At 47.1% G+C, this 12,194-nt stretch overlaps 27 non-coding genes and 13 pseudogenes across 27 annotated transcripts; all 40 read right to left on the bottom strand.

Moving 5' to 3' along the window:
- Positions 1-135: 135 nt before the first annotated feature.
- On the bottom strand, positions 136-244 carry LOC138545029 (5S ribosomal RNA; annotated as a pseudogene).
- Positions 245-350: 106 nt separating this feature from the next.
- On the bottom strand, positions 351-469 carry LOC138547746 (5S ribosomal RNA). Its single transcript, XR_011291576.1, has one exon. It is a non-coding gene; the product is annotated as a 5S ribosomal RNA (ribosomal RNA).
- Positions 470-575: 106 nt separating this feature from the next.
- On the bottom strand, positions 576-694 carry LOC138536997 (5S ribosomal RNA). The gene has a single exon (XR_011285150.1). It is a non-coding gene; the product is annotated as a 5S ribosomal RNA (ribosomal RNA).
- A 106-nt stretch (positions 695-800) lies between these two features.
- On the bottom strand, positions 801-919 carry LOC138537266 (5S ribosomal RNA). The gene has a single exon (XR_011285408.1). It is a non-coding gene; the product is annotated as a 5S ribosomal RNA (ribosomal RNA).
- A 106-nt stretch (positions 920-1,025) lies between these two features.
- LOC138548923 (5S ribosomal RNA) lies at positions 1,026-1,144 on the bottom strand. The gene has a single exon (XR_011292714.1). It is a non-coding gene; the product is annotated as a 5S ribosomal RNA (ribosomal RNA).
- A 463-nt stretch (positions 1,145-1,607) lies between these two features.
- Positions 1,608-1,716, bottom strand: LOC138546215 (5S ribosomal RNA; annotated as a pseudogene).
- Positions 1,717-1,822: 106 nt separating this feature from the next.
- Positions 1,823-1,941, bottom strand: LOC138538493 (5S ribosomal RNA). The gene has a single exon (XR_011286591.1). It is a non-coding gene; the product is annotated as a 5S ribosomal RNA (ribosomal RNA).
- Positions 1,942-2,404: 463 nt separating this feature from the next.
- LOC138545028 (5S ribosomal RNA) lies at positions 2,405-2,513 on the bottom strand (annotated as a pseudogene).
- A 106-nt stretch (positions 2,514-2,619) lies between these two features.
- Positions 2,620-2,738, bottom strand: LOC138547745 (5S ribosomal RNA). Its single transcript, XR_011291575.1, has one exon. It is a non-coding gene; the product is annotated as a 5S ribosomal RNA (ribosomal RNA).
- Positions 2,739-2,844: 106 nt separating this feature from the next.
- LOC138536996 (5S ribosomal RNA) lies at positions 2,845-2,963 on the bottom strand. Its single transcript, XR_011285149.1, has one exon. It is a non-coding gene; the product is annotated as a 5S ribosomal RNA (ribosomal RNA).
- Positions 2,964-3,069: 106 nt separating this feature from the next.
- Positions 3,070-3,178, bottom strand: LOC138543092 (5S ribosomal RNA; annotated as a pseudogene).
- A 105-nt stretch (positions 3,179-3,283) lies between these two features.
- On the bottom strand, positions 3,284-3,402 carry LOC138548415 (5S ribosomal RNA). Its single transcript, XR_011292218.1, has one exon. It is a non-coding gene; the product is annotated as a 5S ribosomal RNA (ribosomal RNA).
- Positions 3,403-3,508: 106 nt separating this feature from the next.
- LOC138548922 (5S ribosomal RNA) lies at positions 3,509-3,627 on the bottom strand. Its single transcript, XR_011292713.1, has one exon. It is a non-coding gene; the product is annotated as a 5S ribosomal RNA (ribosomal RNA).
- Positions 3,628-4,090: 463 nt separating this feature from the next.
- On the bottom strand, positions 4,091-4,199 carry LOC138546213 (5S ribosomal RNA; annotated as a pseudogene).
- A 106-nt stretch (positions 4,200-4,305) lies between these two features.
- On the bottom strand, positions 4,306-4,424 carry LOC138538491 (5S ribosomal RNA). The gene has a single exon (XR_011286589.1). It is a non-coding gene; the product is annotated as a 5S ribosomal RNA (ribosomal RNA).
- Positions 4,425-4,887: 463 nt separating this feature from the next.
- On the bottom strand, positions 4,888-4,996 carry LOC138545027 (5S ribosomal RNA; annotated as a pseudogene).
- Positions 4,997-5,102: 106 nt separating this feature from the next.
- Positions 5,103-5,221, bottom strand: LOC138547744 (5S ribosomal RNA). The gene has a single exon (XR_011291574.1). It is a non-coding gene; the product is annotated as a 5S ribosomal RNA (ribosomal RNA).
- A 106-nt stretch (positions 5,222-5,327) lies between these two features.
- On the bottom strand, positions 5,328-5,446 carry LOC138536995 (5S ribosomal RNA). Its single transcript, XR_011285148.1, has one exon. It is a non-coding gene; the product is annotated as a 5S ribosomal RNA (ribosomal RNA).
- Positions 5,447-5,552: 106 nt separating this feature from the next.
- On the bottom strand, positions 5,553-5,661 carry LOC138543091 (5S ribosomal RNA; annotated as a pseudogene).
- Positions 5,662-5,766: 105 nt separating this feature from the next.
- Positions 5,767-5,885, bottom strand: LOC138548403 (5S ribosomal RNA). Its single transcript, XR_011292207.1, has one exon. It is a non-coding gene; the product is annotated as a 5S ribosomal RNA (ribosomal RNA).
- A 106-nt stretch (positions 5,886-5,991) lies between these two features.
- On the bottom strand, positions 5,992-6,110 carry LOC138538490 (5S ribosomal RNA). The gene has a single exon (XR_011286588.1). It is a non-coding gene; the product is annotated as a 5S ribosomal RNA (ribosomal RNA).
- A 463-nt stretch (positions 6,111-6,573) lies between these two features.
- Positions 6,574-6,682, bottom strand: LOC138545026 (5S ribosomal RNA; annotated as a pseudogene).
- A 106-nt stretch (positions 6,683-6,788) lies between these two features.
- LOC138541622 (5S ribosomal RNA) lies at positions 6,789-6,907 on the bottom strand. The gene has a single exon (XR_011289624.1). It is a non-coding gene; the product is annotated as a 5S ribosomal RNA (ribosomal RNA).
- Positions 6,908-7,013: 106 nt separating this feature from the next.
- On the bottom strand, positions 7,014-7,132 carry LOC138536994 (5S ribosomal RNA). The gene has a single exon (XR_011285147.1). It is a non-coding gene; the product is annotated as a 5S ribosomal RNA (ribosomal RNA).
- Positions 7,133-7,238: 106 nt separating this feature from the next.
- LOC138550059 (5S ribosomal RNA) lies at positions 7,239-7,357 on the bottom strand. Its single transcript, XR_011293823.1, has one exon. It is a non-coding gene; the product is annotated as a 5S ribosomal RNA (ribosomal RNA).
- A 106-nt stretch (positions 7,358-7,463) lies between these two features.
- Positions 7,464-7,582, bottom strand: LOC138539729 (5S ribosomal RNA). The gene has a single exon (XR_011287794.1). It is a non-coding gene; the product is annotated as a 5S ribosomal RNA (ribosomal RNA).
- A 106-nt stretch (positions 7,583-7,688) lies between these two features.
- LOC138542191 (5S ribosomal RNA) lies at positions 7,689-7,807 on the bottom strand. Its single transcript, XR_011290178.1, has one exon. It is a non-coding gene; the product is annotated as a 5S ribosomal RNA (ribosomal RNA).
- Positions 7,808-8,270: 463 nt separating this feature from the next.
- On the bottom strand, positions 8,271-8,379 carry LOC138546212 (5S ribosomal RNA; annotated as a pseudogene).
- A 106-nt stretch (positions 8,380-8,485) lies between these two features.
- On the bottom strand, positions 8,486-8,604 carry LOC138538489 (5S ribosomal RNA). Its single transcript, XR_011286587.1, has one exon. It is a non-coding gene; the product is annotated as a 5S ribosomal RNA (ribosomal RNA).
- A 463-nt stretch (positions 8,605-9,067) lies between these two features.
- Positions 9,068-9,176, bottom strand: LOC138545025 (5S ribosomal RNA; annotated as a pseudogene).
- A 106-nt stretch (positions 9,177-9,282) lies between these two features.
- LOC138547743 (5S ribosomal RNA) lies at positions 9,283-9,401 on the bottom strand. Its single transcript, XR_011291573.1, has one exon. It is a non-coding gene; the product is annotated as a 5S ribosomal RNA (ribosomal RNA).
- Positions 9,402-9,507: 106 nt separating this feature from the next.
- Positions 9,508-9,626, bottom strand: LOC138536993 (5S ribosomal RNA). Its single transcript, XR_011285146.1, has one exon. It is a non-coding gene; the product is annotated as a 5S ribosomal RNA (ribosomal RNA).
- Positions 9,627-9,732: 106 nt separating this feature from the next.
- On the bottom strand, positions 9,733-9,841 carry LOC138543090 (5S ribosomal RNA; annotated as a pseudogene).
- Positions 9,842-9,946: 105 nt separating this feature from the next.
- Positions 9,947-10,065, bottom strand: LOC138548392 (5S ribosomal RNA). The gene has a single exon (XR_011292196.1). It is a non-coding gene; the product is annotated as a 5S ribosomal RNA (ribosomal RNA).
- Positions 10,066-10,171: 106 nt separating this feature from the next.
- On the bottom strand, positions 10,172-10,290 carry LOC138548921 (5S ribosomal RNA). Its single transcript, XR_011292712.1, has one exon. It is a non-coding gene; the product is annotated as a 5S ribosomal RNA (ribosomal RNA).
- Positions 10,291-10,753: 463 nt separating this feature from the next.
- On the bottom strand, positions 10,754-10,862 carry LOC138546210 (5S ribosomal RNA; annotated as a pseudogene).
- A 106-nt stretch (positions 10,863-10,968) lies between these two features.
- Positions 10,969-11,087, bottom strand: LOC138538488 (5S ribosomal RNA). Its single transcript, XR_011286585.1, has one exon. It is a non-coding gene; the product is annotated as a 5S ribosomal RNA (ribosomal RNA).
- A 463-nt stretch (positions 11,088-11,550) lies between these two features.
- On the bottom strand, positions 11,551-11,659 carry LOC138545023 (5S ribosomal RNA; annotated as a pseudogene).
- A 106-nt stretch (positions 11,660-11,765) lies between these two features.
- On the bottom strand, positions 11,766-11,884 carry LOC138539133 (5S ribosomal RNA). The gene has a single exon (XR_011287210.1). It is a non-coding gene; the product is annotated as a 5S ribosomal RNA (ribosomal RNA).
- Positions 11,885-11,990: 106 nt separating this feature from the next.
- Positions 11,991-12,109, bottom strand: LOC138536992 (5S ribosomal RNA). Its single transcript, XR_011285145.1, has one exon. It is a non-coding gene; the product is annotated as a 5S ribosomal RNA (ribosomal RNA).
- Positions 12,110-12,194: the final 85 nt, after the last annotated feature.

Below are 12,194 nucleotides of genomic sequence, written 5' to 3'. Positions count from 1 at the left end.
GTAAAAAGGTAGCTCCAGCCCTCATGATGTTGTCCAACATTTCCGCTATAAAACGGGATACAATTATTTTGGAAACATACCAAATTTGAAAAATAATTGAGAAGTTGCGCAATTACTAATCATGGAGCACAAAAAAGCCTACAGCACCTGGTATTCCCAGGCAGTCTCCCATCCAGGTACTAACTAGGCCTGACCCTGCTTAGCTTCCGAGATCGGGCGCATTCAGTGTGGTGTGGCCGTAGGCTCTGGGCCTAGTGAGTTTTGTACTTTTAAGCATCTAGTCGGCTAGACCTTGCAGTTTTGAAAGGCAATTGTGAAATGGCTCACTTCCTGAACTTGGAGCACAAAAAAGCCTACAGCACCTGGTATTCCCAGGTGGTCTCCCATCCAGGTACTAACTAGGCCCGACACTGCTTAGCTTCCGAGATCAGACGAGATCGGGCGCAATCAGTGTGGTGTGGCCGTAGGCTCTGGGCCTAGTGAGTTTTGTACTTTTAAGCATCTAGTCAGCTAGACCTTGCAGTTTTGAAAGGCAATTGAGAAATGGCTCACTTCCTGAACTTGGAGCACAAAAAAGCCTACAGCACCTGGTATTCCCAGGCGGTCTCCCATCCAGGTACTAACGAGGCCCGACACTGCTTAGCTTCCGAGATCAGACGAGATCGGGCGCAATCAGTGTGGTGTGGCCGTAGGCTCTGGGCCTAGTGAGTTTTGTACTTTTAAGCATCTAGTCAGCTAGACCTTGCAATTTTGAAAGGCAATTGAGAAATGGCTCACTTCCTGAACTTGGAGCACAAAAAAGCCTACAGCACCTGGTATTCCCAGGCGGTCTCCCATCCAGGTACTAACTAGGCCCGACACTGCTTAGCTTCCGAGATCAGACGAGATCGGGCGCATTCAGTGTGGTGTGGCCGTAGGCTCTGGGCCTAGTGAGTGTTGTACTTTTAAGCATCTAGTCGGCTAGACCTTGCAGTTTTAAAAGGCAATTGAGAAAGGGCTCACTTCCTGAACTTGGAGCACAAAAAAGCCTACAGCACCTGGTATTCCCAGGCGGTCTCCCATCCAGGTACTAACTAGGCCTGACACTGCTTAACTTCCGAGATCAGACGAGATCGGGTGCATTCAGTGTGGTGTGGCCGTAGGCTCTAGGAATGCTAAGAATATTACTCTTATGCATTTGCATTTAGTAAGCTAAGCCATGCAGCCACTTGCAACATGATACCACGCTCATCGCTCGATCAGGCTCGATCAGGCGAGATATATAAGACTGGTGGGCCCATTCAGGACTCCTATGTCTGGTAGGATAACTTTAATTCATCCATCCTGTGTCTGTTGCAGGGAGGTGGAGAGAACAATCAACACAATAATGGTTTTCTTTCATGCCTCTTGAAGGACTCAATATTCTCTGTACTGCATTACATGTGAAAGTCGATTTATTACCCATGAACACACTACCTGTATGCTAATTCTATGTAAAAAGGTAGCTCCAGCCCTCATGATGTTGTCCAACATTTCCGCTATAAAACGGGATACAATTATTTTGGAAACATACCAAATTTGAAAAATAATTGAGAAGTTGCGCAATTACTAATCATGGAGCACAAAAAAGCCTACAGCACCTGGTATTCCCAGGCAGTCTCCCATCCAGGTACTAACTAGGCCTGACCCTGCTTAGCTTCCGAGATCGGGCACATTCAGTGTGGTGTGGCCGTAGGCTCTGGGCCTAGTGAGTTTTGTACTTTTAAGCATCTAGTCGGCTAGACCTTGCAGTTTTAAAAGGCAATTGAGAAAGGGCTCACTTCCTGAACTTGGAGCACAAAAAAGCCTACAGCACCTGGTATTCCCAGGCGGTCTCCCATCCAGGTACTAACTAGGCCTGACACTGCTTAACTTCCGAGATCAGTCGAGATCGGGTGCATTCAGTGTGGTGTGGCCGTAGGCTCTAGGAATGCTAAGAATATTACTCTTATGCATTTGCATTTAGTAAGCTAAGCCATGCAGCCACTTGCAACATGATACCACGCTCATCGCTCGATCAGGCTCGATCAGGCGAGATATATAAGACTGGTGGGCCCATTCAGGACTCCTATGTCTGGTAGGATAACTTTAATTCATCCATCCTGTGTCTGTTGCAGGGAGGTGGAGAGAACAATCAACACAATAATGGTTTTCTTTCATGCCTCTTGAAGGACTCAATATTCTCTGTACTGCATTACATGTGAAAGTCGATTTATTACCCATGAACACACTACCTGTATGCTAATTCTATGTAAAACGGTAGCTCCAGCCCTCATGATGTTGTCCAACATTTCCGCTATAAAACGGGATACAATTATTTTGGAAACATACCAAATTTGAAAAATAATTGAGAAGTTGCGCAATTACTAATCATGGAGCACAAAAAAGCCTACAGCACCTGGTATTCCCAGGCAGTCTCCCATCCAGGTACTAACTAGGCCTGACCCTGCTTAGCTTCCGAGATCGGGCGCATTCAGTGTGGTGTGGCCGTAGGCTCTGGGCCTAGTGAGTTTTGTACTTTTAAGCATCTAGTCGGCTAGACCTTGCAGTTTTGAAAGGCAATTGTGAAATGGCTCACTTCCTGAACTTGGAGCACAAAAAAGCCTACAGCACCTGGTATTCCCAGGTGGTCTCCCATCCAGGTACTAACTAGGCCCGACACTGCTTAGCTTCCGAGATCAGACGAGATCGGGCGCAATCAGTGTGGTGTGGCCGTAGGCTCTGGGCCTAGTGAGTTTTGTACTTTTAAGCATCTAGTCAGCTAGACCTTGCAGTTTTGAAAGGCAATTGAGAAATGGCTCACTTCCTGAACTTGGAGCACAAAAAAGCCTACAGCACCTGGTATTCCCAGGCGGTCTCCCATCCAGGTACTAACGAGGCCCGACACTGCTTAGCTTCCGAGATCAGACGAGATCGGGCGCAATCAGTGTGGTGTGGCCGTAGGCTCTGGGCCTAGTGAGTTTTGTACTTTTAAGCATCTAGTCAGCTAGACCTTGCAATTTTGAAAGGCAATTGAGAAATGGCTCACTTCCTGAACTTGGAGCACAAAAAAGCCTACAGCACCTGGTATTCCCAGGCGGTCTCCCATCCAGGTACTAACTAGGCCCGACCCTGCTTAGCTACCGAGATCGGGCGCATTCAGTGTGGTGTGGCCGTAGGCTCTGGGCCTAGTGAGTTTGTACTTTTAAGCATCTAGTCGGCTAGACCTTGCAGTTTTGAAAGGCAATTGTGAAATGGCTCACTTCCTGAACTTGGAGCACAAAAAAGCCTACAGCACCTGGTATTCCCAGGTGGTCTCCCATCCAGGTACTAACTAGGCCCGACACTGCTTAGCTTCCGAGATCAGACGAGATCGGGCGCATTCAGTGTGGTGTGGCCGTAGGCTCTGGGCCTAGTGAGTGTTGTACTTTTAAGCATCTAGTCGGCTAGACCTTGCAGTTTTAAAAGGCAATTGAGAAAGGGCTCACTTCCTGAACTTGGAGCACAAAAAAGCCTACAGCACCTGGTATTCCCAGGCGGTCTCCCATCCAGGTACTAACTAGGCCTGACACTGCTTAACTTCCGAGATCAGACGAGATCGGGTGCATTCAGTGTGGTGTGGCCGTAGGCTCTAGGAATGCTAAGAATATTACTCTTATGCATTTGCATTTAGTAAGCTAAGCCATGCAGCCACTTGCAACATGATACCACGCTCATCGCTCGATCAGGCTCGATCAGGCGAGATATATAAGACTGGTGGGCCCATTCAGGACTCCTATGTCTGGTAGGATAACTTTAATTCATCCATCCTGTGTCTGTTGCAGGGAGGTGGAGAGAACAATCAACACAATAATGGTTTTCTTTCATGCCTCTTGAAGGACTCAATATTCTCTGTACTGCATTACATGTGAAAGTCGATTTATTACCCATGAACACACTACCTGTATGCTAATTCTATGTAAAAAGGTAGCTCCAGCCCTCATGATGTTGTCCAACATTTCCGCTATAAAACGGGATACAATTATTTTGGAAACATACCAAATTTGAAAAATAATTGAGAAGTTGCGCAATTACTAATCATGGAGCACAAAAAAGCCTACAGCACCTGGTATTCCCAGGCAGTCTCCCATCCAGGTACTAACTAGGCCTGACCCTGCTTAGCTTCCGAGATCGGGCACATTCAGTGTGGTGTGGCCGTAGGCTCTGGGCCTAGTGAGTTTTGTACTTTTAAGCATCTAGTCGGCTAGACCTTGCAGTTTTAAAAGGCAATTGAGAAAGGGCTCACTTCCTGAACTTGGAGCACAAAAAAGCCTACAGCACCTGGTATTCCCAGGCGGTCTCCCATCCAGGTACTAACTAGGCCTGACACTGCTTAACTTCCGAGATCAGTCGAGATCGGGTGCATTCAGTGTGGTGTGGCCGTAGGCTCTAGGAATGCTAAGAATATTACTCTTATGCATTTGCATTTAGTAAGCTAAGCCATGCAGCCACTTGCAACATGATACCACGCTCATCGCTCGATCAGGCTCGATCAGGCGAGATATATAAGACTGGTGGGCCCATTCAGGACTCCTATGTCTGGTAGGATAACTTTAATTCATCCATCCTGTGTCTGTTGCAGGGAGGTGGAGAGAACAATCAACACAATAATGGTTTTCTTTCATGCCTCTTGAAGGACTCAATATTCTCTGTACTGCATTACATGTGAAAGTCGATTTATTACCCATGAACACACTACCTGTATGCTAATTCTATGTAAAAAGGTAGCTCCAGCCCTCATGATGTTGTCCAACATTTCCGCTATAAAACGGGATACAATTATTTTGGAAACATACCAAATTTGAAAAATAATTGAGAAGTTGCGCAATTACTAATCATGGAGCACAAAAAAGCCTACAGCACCTGGTATTCCCAGGCAGTCTCCCATCCAGGTACTAACTAGGCCTGACCCTGCTTAGCTTCCGAGATCGGGCGCATTCAGTGTGGTGTGGCCGTAGGCTCTGGGCCTAGTGAGTTTTGTACTTTTAAGCATCTAGTCGGCTAGACCTTGCAGTTTTGAAAGGCAATTGTGAAATGGCTCACTTCCTGAACTTGGAGCACAAAAAAGCCTACAGCACCTGGTATTCCCAGGTGGTCTCCCATCCAGGTACTAACTAGGCCCGACACTGCTTAGCTTCCGAGATCAGACGAGATCGGGCGCAATCAGTGTGGTGTGGCCGTAGGCTCTGGTCCTAGTGAGTTTTGTACTTTTAAGCATCTAGTCAGCTAGACCTTGCAGTTTTGAAAGGCAATTGAGAAATGGCTCACTTCCTGAACTTGGAGCACAAAAAAGCCTACAGCACCTGGTATTCCCAGGCGGTCTCCCATCCAGGTACTAACGAGGCCCGACACTGCTTAGCTTCCGAGATCAGACGAGATCGGGCGCAATCAGTGTGGTGTGGCCGTAGGCTCTGGGCCTAGTGAGTTTTGTACTTTTAAGCATCTAGTCAGCTAGACCTTGCAATTTTGAAAGGCAATTGAGAAATGGCTCACTTCCTGAACTTGGAGCACAAAAAAGCCTACAGCACCTGGTATTCCCAGGCGGTCTCCCATCCAGGTACTAACTAGGCCCGACCCTGCTTAGCTACCGAGATCGGGCGCATTCAGTGTGGTGTGGCCGTAGGCTCTGGGCCTAGTGAGTTTGTACTTTTAAGCATCTAGTCGGCTAGACCTTGCAGTTTTGAAAGGCAATTGTGAAATGGCTCACTTCCTGAACTTGGAGCACAAAAAAGCCTACAGCACCTGGTATTCCCAGGTGGTCTCCCATCCAGGTACTAACTAGGCCCGACACTGCTTAGCTTCCGAGATCAGACGAGATCGGGCGCATTCAGTGTGGTGTGGCCGTAGGCTCTGGGCCTAGTGAGTGTTGTACTTTTAAGCATCTAGTCGGCTAGACCTTGCAGTTTTAAAAGGCAATTGAGAAAGGGCTCACTTCCTGAACTTGGAGCACAAAAAAGCCTACAGCACCTGGTATTCCCAGGCGGTCTCCCATCCAGGTACTAACTAGGCCTGACACTGCTTAACTTCCGAGATCAGTCGAGATCGGGTGCATTCAGTGTGGTGTGGCCGTAGGCTCTAGGAATGCTAAGAATATTACTCTTATGCATTTGCATTTAGTAAGCTAAGCCATGCAGCCACTTGCAACATGATACCACGCTCATCGCTCGATCAGGCTCGATCAGGCGAGATATATAAGACTGGTGGGCCCATTCAGGACTCCTATGTCTGGTAGGATAACTTTAATTCATCCATCCTGTGTCTGTTGCAGGGAGGTGGAGAGAACAATCAACACAATAATGGTTTTCTTTCATGCCTCTTGAAGGACTCAATATTCTCTGTACTGCATTACATGTGAAAGTCGATTTATTACCCATGAACACACTACCTGTATGCTAATTCTATGTAAAAAGGTAGCTCCAGCCCTCATGATGTTGTCCAACATTTCCGCTATAAAACGGGATACAATTATTTTGGAAACATACCAAATTTGAAAAATAATTGAGAAGTTGCGCAATTACTAATCATGGAGCACAAAAAAGCCTACAGCACCTGGTATTCCCAGGCAGTCTCCCATCCAGGTACTAACTAGGCCTGACCCTGCTTAGCTTCCGAGATCGGGCGCATTCAGTGTGGTGTGGCCGTAGGCTCTGGGCCTAGTGAGTTTTGTACTTTTAAGCATCTAGTCGGCTAGACCTTGCAGTTTTGAAAGGCAATTGTGAAATGGCTCACTTCCTGAACTTGGAGCACAAAAAAGCCTACAGCACCTGGTATTTCCAGGTGGTCTCCCATCCAGGTACTAACTAGGCCCAACACTGCTTAGCTTCCGAGATCAGACAAGATCGGGCGCAATCAGTGTGGTGTGGCCGTAGGCTCTGGGCCTAGTGAGTTTTGTACTTTTAAGCATCTAGTCAGCTAGACCTTGCAGTTTTGAAAGGCAATTGAGAAATGGCTCACTTCCTGAACTTGGAGCACAAAAAAGCCTACAGCACCTGGTATTCCCAGGCGGTCTCCCATCCAGGTACTAACGAGGCCCGACACTGCTTAGCTTCCGAGATCAGACGAGATCGGGCGCAATCAGTGTGGTGTGGCCGTAGGCTCTGGGCCTAGTGAGTTTTGTACTTTTAAGCATCTAGTCAGCTAGACCTTGCAATTTTGAAAGGCAATTGAGAAATGGCTCACTTCCTGAACTTGGAGCACAAAAAAGCCTACAGCACCTGGTATTCCCAGGCGGTCTCCCATCCAGGTACTAACGAGGCCCGACACTGCTTAGCTTCCGAGATCAGACGAGATCGGGCGCATTCAGTGTGGTGTGGCCGTAGGCTCTGGTTCTTGTGAGTTTTGTACTTTTAAGCATCTAGTCGGCTAGACCTTGCAGTTTTGAAAGGCAATTGAGAAATGGCTCACTTCCTGAACTTGGAGTACAAAAAAGCCTACAGCACCTGGTATTCCCAGGCGGTCTTCCATCCAGGTACTAACTAGGCCCGACACTGCTTAGCTTCTGAGATCAGACGAGATCAGGCACATTCAGTGTGGTGTGGCCGTAGGCTCTGGGCCTAGTGAGTTTTGTACTTTTAAGCATCTAGTCGGCTAGACCTTGCAGTTTTAAAAGGCAATTGAGAAAGGGCTCACTTCCTGAACTTGGAGCACAAAAAAGCCTACAGCACCTGGTATTCCCAGGCGGTCTCCCATCCAGGTACTAACTAGGCCTGACACTGCTTAACTTCTGAGATCAGTCGAGATCGGGTGCATTCAGTGTGGTGTGGCCGTAGGCTCTAGGAATGCTAAGAATATTACTCTTATGCATTTGCATTTAGTAAGCTAAGCCATGCAGCCACTTGCAACATGATACCACGCTCATCGCTCGATCAGGCTCGATCAGGCGAGATATATAAGACTGGTGGGCCCATTCATTACTCCTATGTCTGGTAGGATAACTTTAATTCATCCATCCTGTGTCTGTTGCAGGGAGGTGGAGAGAACAATCAACACAATAATGGTTTTCTTTCATGCCTCTTGAAGGACTCAATATTCTCTGTACTGCATTACATGTGAAAGTCGATTTATTACCCATGAACACACTACCTGTATGCTAATTCTATGTAAAAAGGTAGCTCCAGCCCTCATGATGTTGTCCAACATTTCCGCTATAAAACGGGATACAATTATTTTGGAAACATACCAAATTTGAAAAATAATTGAGAAGTTGCGCAATTACTAATCATGGAGCACAAAAAAGCCTACAGCACCTGGTATTCCCAGGCAGTCTCCCATCCAGGTACTAACTAGGCCTGACCCTGCTTAGCTTCCGAGATCGGGCACATTCAGTGTGGTGTGGCCGTAGGCTCTGGGCCTAGTGAGTTTTGTACTTTTAAGCATCTAGTCGGCTAGACCTTGCAGTTTTAAAAGGCAATTGAGAAAGGGCTCACTTCCTGAACTTGGAGCACAAAAAAGCCTACAGCACCTGGTATTCCCAGGCGGTCTCCCATCCAGGTACTAACTAGGCCTGACACTGCTTAACTTCCGAGATCAGTCGAGATCGGGTGCATTCAGTGTGGTGTGGCCGTAGGCTCTAGGAATGCTAAGAATATTACTCTTATGCATTTGCATTTAGTAAGCTAAGCCATGCAGCCACTTGCAACATGATACCACGCTCATCGCTCGATCAGGCTCGATCAGGCGAGATATATAAGACTGGTGGGCCCATTCAGGACTCCTATGTCTGGTAGGATAACTTTAATTCATCCATCCTGTGTCTGTTGCAGGGAGGTGGAGAGAACAATCAACACAATAATGGTTTTCTTTCATGCCTCTTGAAGGACTCAATATTCTCTGTACTGCATTACATGTGAAAGTCGATTTATTACCCATGAACACACTACCTGTATGCTAATTCTATGTAAAAAGGTAGCTCCAGCCCTCATGATGTTGTCCAACATTTCCGCTATAAAACGGGATACAATTATTTTGGAAACATACCAAATTTGAAAAATAATTGAGAAGTTGCGCAATTACTAATCATGGAGCACAAAAAAGCCTACAGCACCTGGTATTCCCAGGCAGTCTCCCATCCAGGTACTAACTAGGCCTGACCCTGCTTAGCTTCCGAGATCGGGCGCATTCAGTGTGGTGTGGCCGTAGGCTCTGGGCCTAGTGAGTTTTGTACTTTTAAGCATCTAGTCGGCTAGACCTTGCAGTTTTGAAAGGCAATTGTGAAATGGCTCACTTCCTGAACTTGGAGCACAAAAAAGCCTACAGCACCTGGTATTCCCAGGTGGTCTCCCATCCAGGTACTAACTAGGCCCGACACTGCTTAGCTTCCGAGATCAGACGAGATCGGGCGCAATCAGTGTGGTGTGGCCGTAGGCTCTGGGCCTAGTGAGTTTTGTACTTTTAAGCATCTAGTCAGCTAGACCTTGCAGTTTTGAAAGGCAATTGAGAAATGGCTCACTTCCTGAACTTGGAGCACAAAAAAGCCTACAGCACCTGGTATTCCCAGGCGGTCTCCCATCCAGGTACTAACGAGGCCCGACACTGCTTAGCTTCCGAGATCAGACGAGATCGGGCGCAATCAGTGTGGTGTGGCCGTAGGCTCTGGGCCTAGTGAGTTTTGTACTTTTAAGCATCTAGTCAGCTAGACCTTGCAATTTTGAAAGGCAATTGAGAAATGGCTCACTTCCTGAACTTGGAGCACAAAAAAGCCTACAGCACCTGGTATTCCCAGGCGGTCTCCCATCCAGGTACTAACTAGGCCCGACCCTGCTTAGCTACCGAGATCGGGCGCATTCAGTGTGGTGTGGCCGTAGGCTCTGGGCCTAGTGAGTTTGTACTTTTAAGCATCTAGTCGGCTAGACCTTGCAGTTTTGAAAGGCAATTGTGAAATGGCTCACTTCCTGAACTTGGAGCACAAAAAAGCCTACAGCACCTGGTATTCCCAGGTGGTCTCCCATCCAGGTACTAACTAGGCCCGACACTGCTTAGCTTCCGAGATCAGACGAGATCGGGCGCATTCAGTGTGGTGTGGCCGTAGGCTCTGGGCCTAGTGAGTGTTGTACTTTTAAGCATCTAGTCGGCTAGACCTTGCAGTTTTAAAAGGCAATTGAGAAAGGGCTCACTTCCTGAACTTGGAGCACAAAAAAGCCTACAGCACCTGGTATTCCCAGGCGGTCTCCCATCCAGGTACTAACTAGGCCTGACACTGCTTAACTTCCGAGATCAGACGAGATCGGGTGCATTCAGTGTGGTGTGGCCGTAGGCTCTAGGAATGCTAAGAATATTACTCTTATGCATTTGCATTTAGTAAGCTAAGCCATGCAGCCACTTGCAACATGATACCACGCTCATCGCTCGATCAGGCTCGATCAGGCGAGATATATAAGACTGGTGGGCCCATTCAGGACTCCTATGTCTGGTAGGATAACTTTAATTCATCCATCCTGTGTCTGTTGCAGGGAGGTGGAGAGAACAATCAACACAATAATGGTTTTCTTTCATGCCTCTTGAAGGACTCAATATTCTCTGTACTGCATTACATGTGAAAGTCGATTTATTACCCATGAACACACTACCTGTATGCTAATTCTATGTAAAAAGGTAGCTCCAGCCCTCATGATGTTGTCCAACATTTCCGCTATAAAACGGGATACAATTATTTTGGAAACATACCAAATTTGAAAAATAATTGAGAAGTTGCGCAATTACTAATCATGGAGCACAAAAAAGCCTACAGCACCTGGTATTCCCAGGCAGTCTCCCATCCAGGTACTAACTAGGCCTGACCCTGCTTAGCTTCCGAGATCGGGCACATTCAGTGTGGTGTGGCCGTAGGCTCTGGGCCTAGTGAGTTTTGTACTTTTAAGCATCTAGTCGGCTAGACCTTGCAGTTTTAAAAGGCAATTGAGAAAGGGCTCACTTCCTGAACTTGGAGCACAAAAAAGCCTACAGCACCTGGTATTCCCAGGCGGTCTCCCATCCAGGTACTAACTAGGCCTGACACTGCTTAACTTCCGAGATCAGTCGAGATCGGGTGCATTCAGTGTGGTGTGGCCGTAGGCTCTAGGAATGCTAAGAATATTACTCTTATGCATTTGCATTTAGTAAGCTAAGCCATGCAGCCACTTGCAACATGATACCACGCTCATCGCTCGATCAGGCTCGATCAGGCGAGATATATAAGACTGGTGGGCCCATTCAGGACTCCTATGTCTGGTAGGATAACTTTAATTCATCCATCCTGTGTCTGTTGCAGGGAGGTGGAGAGAACAATCAACACAATAATGGTTTTCTTTCATGCCTCTTGAAGGACTCAATATTCTCTGTACTGCATTACATGTGAAAGTCGATTTATTACCCATGAACACACTACCTGTATGCTAATTCTATGTAAAAAGGTAGCTCCAGCCCTCATGATGTTGTCCAACATTTCCGCTATAAAACGGGATACAATTATTTTGGAAACATACCAAATTTGAAAAATAATTGAGAAGTTGCGCAATTACTAATCATGGAGCACAAAAAAGCCTACAGCACCTGGTATTCCCAGGCAGTCTCCCATCCAGGTACTAACTAGGCCTGACCCTGCTTAGCTTCCGAGATCGGGCGCATTCAGTGTGGTGTGGCCGTAGGCTCTGGGCCTAGTGAGTTTTGTACTTTTAAGCATCTAGTCGGCTAGACCTTGCAGTTTTGAAAGGCAATTGTGAAATGGCTCACTTCCTGAACTTGGAGCACAAAAAAGCCTACAGCACCTGGTATTCCCAGGTGGTCTCCCATCCAGGTACTAACTAGGCCTGACACTGCTTAGCTTCCGAGATCAGACGAGATCGGGCGCAATCAGTGTGGTGTGGCCGTAGGCTCTGGGCCTAGTGAGTTTTGTACTTTTAAGCATCTAGTCAGCTAGACCTTGCAGTTTTGAAAGGCAATTGAGAAATGGCTCACTTCCTGAACTTGGAGCACAAAAAAGCCTACAGCACCTGGTATTCCCAGGCGGTCTCCCATCCAGGTACTAACGAGGCCCGACACTGCTTAGCTTCCGAGATCAGACGAGATCGGGCGCAATCAGTGTGGTGTGGCCGTAGGCTCTGGGCCTAGTGAGTTTTGTACTTTTAAGCATCTAGTCAGCTAGACCTTGCAATTTTGAAAGGCAATTGAGAAATGGCTCACTT

This window comes from Ambystoma mexicanum, unplaced genomic scaffold, assembly GCF_040938575.1.
Source record: "Ambystoma mexicanum isolate Mex_15411 unplaced genomic scaffold, UKY_AmexF1_1 Mex_scaf10, whole genome shotgun sequence".
Taxonomy (NCBI): domain Eukaryota; kingdom Metazoa; phylum Chordata; class Amphibia; order Caudata; family Ambystomatidae; genus Ambystoma; species Ambystoma mexicanum.
The sequence above is the reverse complement of the archived record's forward strand: the minus strand, read 5'-3'. Positions and strand labels throughout refer to the sequence as shown.